The sequence below is a fragment of the Miscanthus floridulus genome, unplaced genomic scaffold (assembly GCF_019320115.1).
Source record: "Miscanthus floridulus cultivar M001 unplaced genomic scaffold, ASM1932011v1 os_1181_4_5, whole genome shotgun sequence".
NCBI classification, from domain to species: domain Eukaryota; kingdom Viridiplantae; phylum Streptophyta; class Magnoliopsida; order Poales; family Poaceae; genus Miscanthus; species Miscanthus floridulus.
Genome location: NW_027097573.1, coordinates 1 through 6,005, shown reverse-complemented (window position 1 = coordinate 6,005; position 6,005 = coordinate 1). Strand labels below are relative to the sequence as shown.

At 41.3% G+C, this 6,005-nt stretch overlaps 1 pseudogene; it reads left to right on the top strand.

Annotated features, from left to right (window-relative positions):
- The first annotated feature begins 235 nt into the window (after nt 1-235).
- Nucleotides 236-1,483, top strand: LOC136533776 (uncharacterized; annotated as a pseudogene).
- The last annotated feature ends 4,522 nt before the right edge of the window (nt 1,484-6,005 follow it).

Here is a 6,005-nt window from a genome sequence, read left to right as displayed (position 1 = left end):
CGTTCTGATGCCGGCGTTAATGTTTTTTCCATTTATTTTTGTTGTTGCGTGCATGTCCCATGCGCATACGGCTGTTTGAACACGAGCATGTTTTTTTGTGTGTGTAGGCACTCCTAACAATATCAAGAGGAGGAGGCACTATCCTCCTGACATAAAAAGGGTCATCTATGCCATGTGCTTAGAAAGATCAGCTCCAGGCATGATGAAGAAAGGAGTAACGAAGTCCGTTGCTGCTAATATGGGTGTTCCGTGAAGAGTTGTCCGGCGCGTATGGCGAGATGGACAAACTGGTGGTGGAATTTTAGCTTTTGAAAACAAAAAGAAAAAAATTTGTGGTAAAAAAAATCCATTTAACCCAGAAGCCATAAAAGATGTGCCGCTTAGACAGCGTCATACCATTCGTGACCTAGCCAATGCCTTGCATATGCCAAAGAGCACTTTGCATGACCGGCTCAAAGAAGGAAAGTTTAGGCGTCATACAAATGCCATAAAGTTCATCTTAACAGAACAAAACATGAAGGAACGTGTGCGATTTTGCGTAAATATGCTTGATAGTCAAAGCATACCAGATGATCCAACCTTCAAATCCTTATATAATATCATTTACATAGATGAGAAATGGTTCTATCGGACAAAGAAAAACCAAATTTATTACTTGGCGCCTGGCGAACAGATCCCTCGAAGAACTGTGAAGAACAAAAATTTCATTGAAAAGGTGATGTTTTTAGGCGTGAAAGCCCGCCCAAGATTTGAGAACAGCGTATGCACATTTGATGGCAAAATAGGGATTTTTCCCTTCACTTACTTGGAGCCAGCCAAGAGGAAAAGTCCCAACAGGCCTAGGAGTAAGATGTTTAATTTTAGGTTCCAGATTTAAATTAGGATTACTCTGCTAATCTTGGTTACTCCACTAACGTGGTTGTATGTACAGGAACCATGCAGCTGAAGGCCATGACATCGGTCACGAGAGGGTACTATCCGAAAGTTTCTCATTGAAAAGGTCTTGCCAGCCATCAAAGAAAAATGGCCTGGTGAAGAAAGAGGACGTCCTATATTCATCCAACAAGATAACGCAAAGACGCATATTGCAGTTGACGATCCCGATTTTTGTCGTGATGCACAAGCAGATGGGTGGGATATACGGCTAATGTGTCAGCCACCCAACTCTCCGGATCTTAATGTTTTAGATCTGGGATTTTTTGCAGCTCTGCAGGCATTGTTTGAGAAGTCATCTCCATCAAACATCCAAGAGATTGAGTCGAATGTGATAAAAGCGTATTTAGAATATCCGGTGGACAAGTCAAACTGTGTGTTCCTAACACTACAAGGGTGCATGATAGAGATTATGCGTGCAAAAGGAGGGCAACATTATGCTATCCCTCATATGAAGAAGGGAACATTAGAGAGAATTCAGCAACTTCCAATAAGGCTTCGAGTAGATAAGGAAATTTATCGAGATATAGTGAATTTCATCGCTGTATAGCTTAGTGAAAGGTCCTAATATGGCTAGAGGGGGGTGAATAGCCTATTTAAAAATCTACAAATCAACTAGAGCAATTTGATTAGTGTGACAAATAGTGTAATGCAAACTTGCTCTAGCTCTACAAGGGTTGCGAGCCACCTATCCAACAAGTCTAGTTGCAATGATTACTTAGGCACACAAACTTGCTATATAACTACTCACTAAGAGCTCTCAACCTTGCTACTCTAAAGAGCTCAACTAGATGAATAACAATAATAAAGCAAGCTCTCAAAATCTAATTACACTAAAGAGCTTGTATCAACTAGTTTGCAAGAATGTAAATAGGTGAGTAGGGTAATTATACCGATGTGTAGGGGATGAACCAATCACAAGATGAAGATTAAGCCAATCACCGGGAGAATGCAAAAGACAAAAGACAATCGATTTTCTCCCGAGGTTCACGTGCTTGCCAACACGCTATGTCCCCGTTGTGTCGACCAACACTTGGTGGTTCGACGGCTAAGAGGTGTTTCACAAACCTCGTCCACACGATAGGACACCGCAAGAACTGACCCACAAGTGAGGTAACTCAATGACACGAGCAATTTACTAGAGTTACCTTTCGGCGCTCTGTCGGGGAAGGTACAACTCCCCTCATAATCACCGGAGATGGCCACGAACAATAACCAACTCATGCCAATCCTCCACCTTTGCTCCAACCGTCTAGGTGGTGGCAACCACCAAGAGTAACAAGCGAAATCCGCAGCGCAACACGAATACCAGGTGCCTCTAGATGCAATCACTCAAGCAATGCACTTGGATTCTCTCCCAATCTCACAAAGATGATGAATCAATGATGGAGATGAGTGGGAGGACTTTGGCTAAGCTCACAAGGTTGCTATGTCAATGAAAATGTGTAAGAGTTGTCCCTTGAGCCGGCCATGAGGCTATAAATAGAGCCCCTATCAAATAGAGCCGTTATACCCCTTCACTGGGCAAATCGCGCTCTAACCGGATGCTCCGGTCATACTAACCGGACCCTGGACACAGCGTCCGGTCCACAGATGTAAGCCATGTGTCATTCTGAGTTAAACTTGAGCCACCAGATCACAACGGCAATTAACTGACCGGACGCTCCGGCAAAACTGACCGGACGCTGAACCACCAGCGTTCGGTCGTTTATAGTAAGGGTCCAAATCCGGTTTTCTTTGATCGGACGCATCTGGTCCATCTTGACCGGACACAGACCAGCATTCGGTGCTAAACCCTAGTCACTGTGTCGCCATGTCAGTTTGACCGGATGCAGAAACCAGCGTCCGGTGCATCTCAAGTCCAACGTCCGATGCAACACCAAAACTGGCGACCTCTCTGCTACGCCTGACCGGATGCGCTGGTCCACCCAAGATCAGCGTCCGGTCACTCACAGTGACCTCCAATTTTTCTGTCTAGGGCGTCGGTGGCACCGTCAGACTATCCGCACTCTACAGGCTGATACTCCGCCGGTGGAGTTTCTTGTCCTTGCACCTAAACTTCACTACCCTTGATCAAATATGCCAATCACCAAGTGTATCACCTTGTGCACATGTGTTAGCATATTTTCACAAACATTTTCAAGGGTGTTAGCACTCCACTAGATCCTAAATGCATATGCAATGAGTTAGAGCATCTAGTGGCACTTTGATAACCGCATTCTGATACGAGTTTCATCCCTCTTAATAGTACGGCTATCAATCCTAAATGTGATCACACTCACTAAGTGTCTTGATCACCAAAATAAAATGGCTCCTATATTTTATACCTTTGCCTTGAGCCTTTTGTTTTTCTCTTTCTTCTTTTCCAAGTTTAAGCATTTGACCATCACCATGCCATCACCATTGTCATGATCTTTGCCATTGCTTCATCACTTGGAGTAGTGCTACCTATCTCATAATCATCTTGATAAACTAGGTTAGCACTTAGGGTTTCATCAATTAACCAAAACCAAACTAGAGCTTTCAATCTTCCCCTTTTTGGTAATTGATGACAACCCTTATACAAAGATATGAATTAAAGTTCATTTGAATCCATGTTGCTTGCCCAAGCATATTTACCATGTGTAAATGGGCAAGTTTCATGAACTCCATATGATAGCAATTGCTCCCCTACATATGTGCTAAGAGTTTGGATTGAAGCTTTGCACATATGATTAGATAGGAAATATAGGAGTCAATTTCTACCAAATGATGCTAAGGTATAAGAAATGGACCTTTGAAGCGTGATACCAATCAGAGTGCACCAATATACCATCCTTAGCACCATTAGTAACTAGACATATACAGGAACTAGAATACCCCGTGAGATCAACATTACATGCAAGGGTCTAGTTTCCATAGAATGAACATAAGTCCAGTTACTTAGCCTATGCATGCTAGTTTTTCATTTCAACATTCAAACCTACAACTAGCATACACCACACAAGCATGGATTTTTGAAATTAAAACTTATGCCATGCAAGCAAACATATGTAATGCTTATTCAAATGCACCATACAAGTTTATGAGCTTGCTCCCCCTATTTGTATACTCAAAATTTGAATTGATCCCCATCTTTTGTCATCTATTATCGCTCCCCCTTTGTTTTACTATCTTTGTACACTATCTCTCCCTCTTTGGCATCAATGATCACAAAGGCTTAAAGTATAGATAGGGTAGGATTATTAATGTCAACAATTTACACAAAAGGTGGCCTCAAATTATAGATATGTTGGGGTGAAACCATGTGAAATGAGGATCATTTTCCTAATTTGGTTTAATCTAGATTACCTGCAAAAGATATTTAACTCGGTTTGATCCAAGGACAAGCTTCTTCACACCTCCAAATAAGGGTTATCTTGTACCATGTTGAGTTAAACACTTATAGCTCATTTTCTAAATTAAACACTAGGTTTACAAGCCCACAAACATGTCATATGCTACCACTAGGTCATTTTAAACATACAAGAAATAGTGGTACCATACAAGCATCAAATTCATTTGATTTTCATGAATGAGCCTATTCAAATGTGAAATATGTCTAGATGCACTAATTATGTCCTTAGCAAGGATGTATGCCATGCCAATTAACTTTTACCTTGGATTGCTCGAAAGAGAGGCATGTCATATAATGGGGGTGCATCAACACATATTGGAGAAGTCAAGTATGTTCAATTCATTCCTTAGCTTGCAAAACCTCTTCTCATCAAGTGGCTTGGTGAAAATGTCAGCAAGTTGATCTTCGGTGCCCACACTCTCTATGCAAATGTCCCCTTTTTGTTGGTGATCTCTTATGAAATGATGGCGAACATCAATATGCTTTGTTCTTGAGTGTTGAACCAGGTTGTTTGTGAGCTTTACGGCACTTTCATTGTCACATAGCAATGACACTTGCTTGAACTTGATTCCAAAGTCACTCAAAGTAGCCTTCATCCAAAGTAATTGAGCACAACAACTACCGGCCAAAATGTACTCCGCTTCGGCGGTTGAAAGTGCTACACTATTTTGCTTCTTTGATGACCAAGATACAAGTGATTTTCTCAATAGTTGACATGTGCCCAATGTGCTCTTTCTCTCAACTTTGCATCCCGCATAATCGGAATCCGAATATCCAATCAACTCAAATATTGCTCCTTTGGGATACCATAATCCAACATGTTGTGTATGCTTCAAGTACCTCAATATTCTCTTTGTTGCCTTCAAATGACTTTCTCTTGGTGAGGCTTGAAATCTAGCACATATGCATACACTAAACATCACATCCGGTCTTGATGCGGTCATATAGAGTAGACTTCCAATCATAGACCGATACATCTTTTGATCCACCATGTTGCCACTAGCATCACTATCCAAGCTTCCACTTGTCCCCATTGGTGTACTAATAGCTTTACTATCATCCATTCCAAACTTCTTGAGCATGTCCTTGATATACTTGCCTTGACTTACAAATGTACCATTCTTCATTTGCTTGATTTGAAGACCAAGGAAGTAACTAAGCTCTCCAATCATGGACATCTCAAACTCACTTGCCATCATCTTGCCAAACTCCTCACAAAATTCTTGATTTGTTGACCCAAAGATGATATCATTAACATAGATTTGCATTACAAACAAGTCATTCCCAAGCTTCTTGGTGAAGAGAGTGGTGTCAACCTTTCTCATTTTGAATCCCTTAGAGAGTAGGAAATCCCTCAATCTCTCATATCATGCTCTAGGTGCTTGTTTCAATCCATACAAAGCTTTTCTCAACTTGTAGACATGGTTGGGTTTCTTCTCATCTTCAAAACCGGAAGGTTGCTCAACATACACAAGCTCATTGATGTACCCATTTAGAAATGCACTTTTCACATCTATTTGATACAACTTGATGTTGTGGGCATAAGCATAAGCTAGCAAGATCCTAATTGCTTTTAATCTTGCAACCGGGGCATATGTTTCTCCAAAGTCAAGACCTTCAACTTGAGTGTAACCTTGAGCCACTAATCTTGCTTTGTTCCTTATTACTATCCTATCTTGATCTTGCTTGTTCCGAA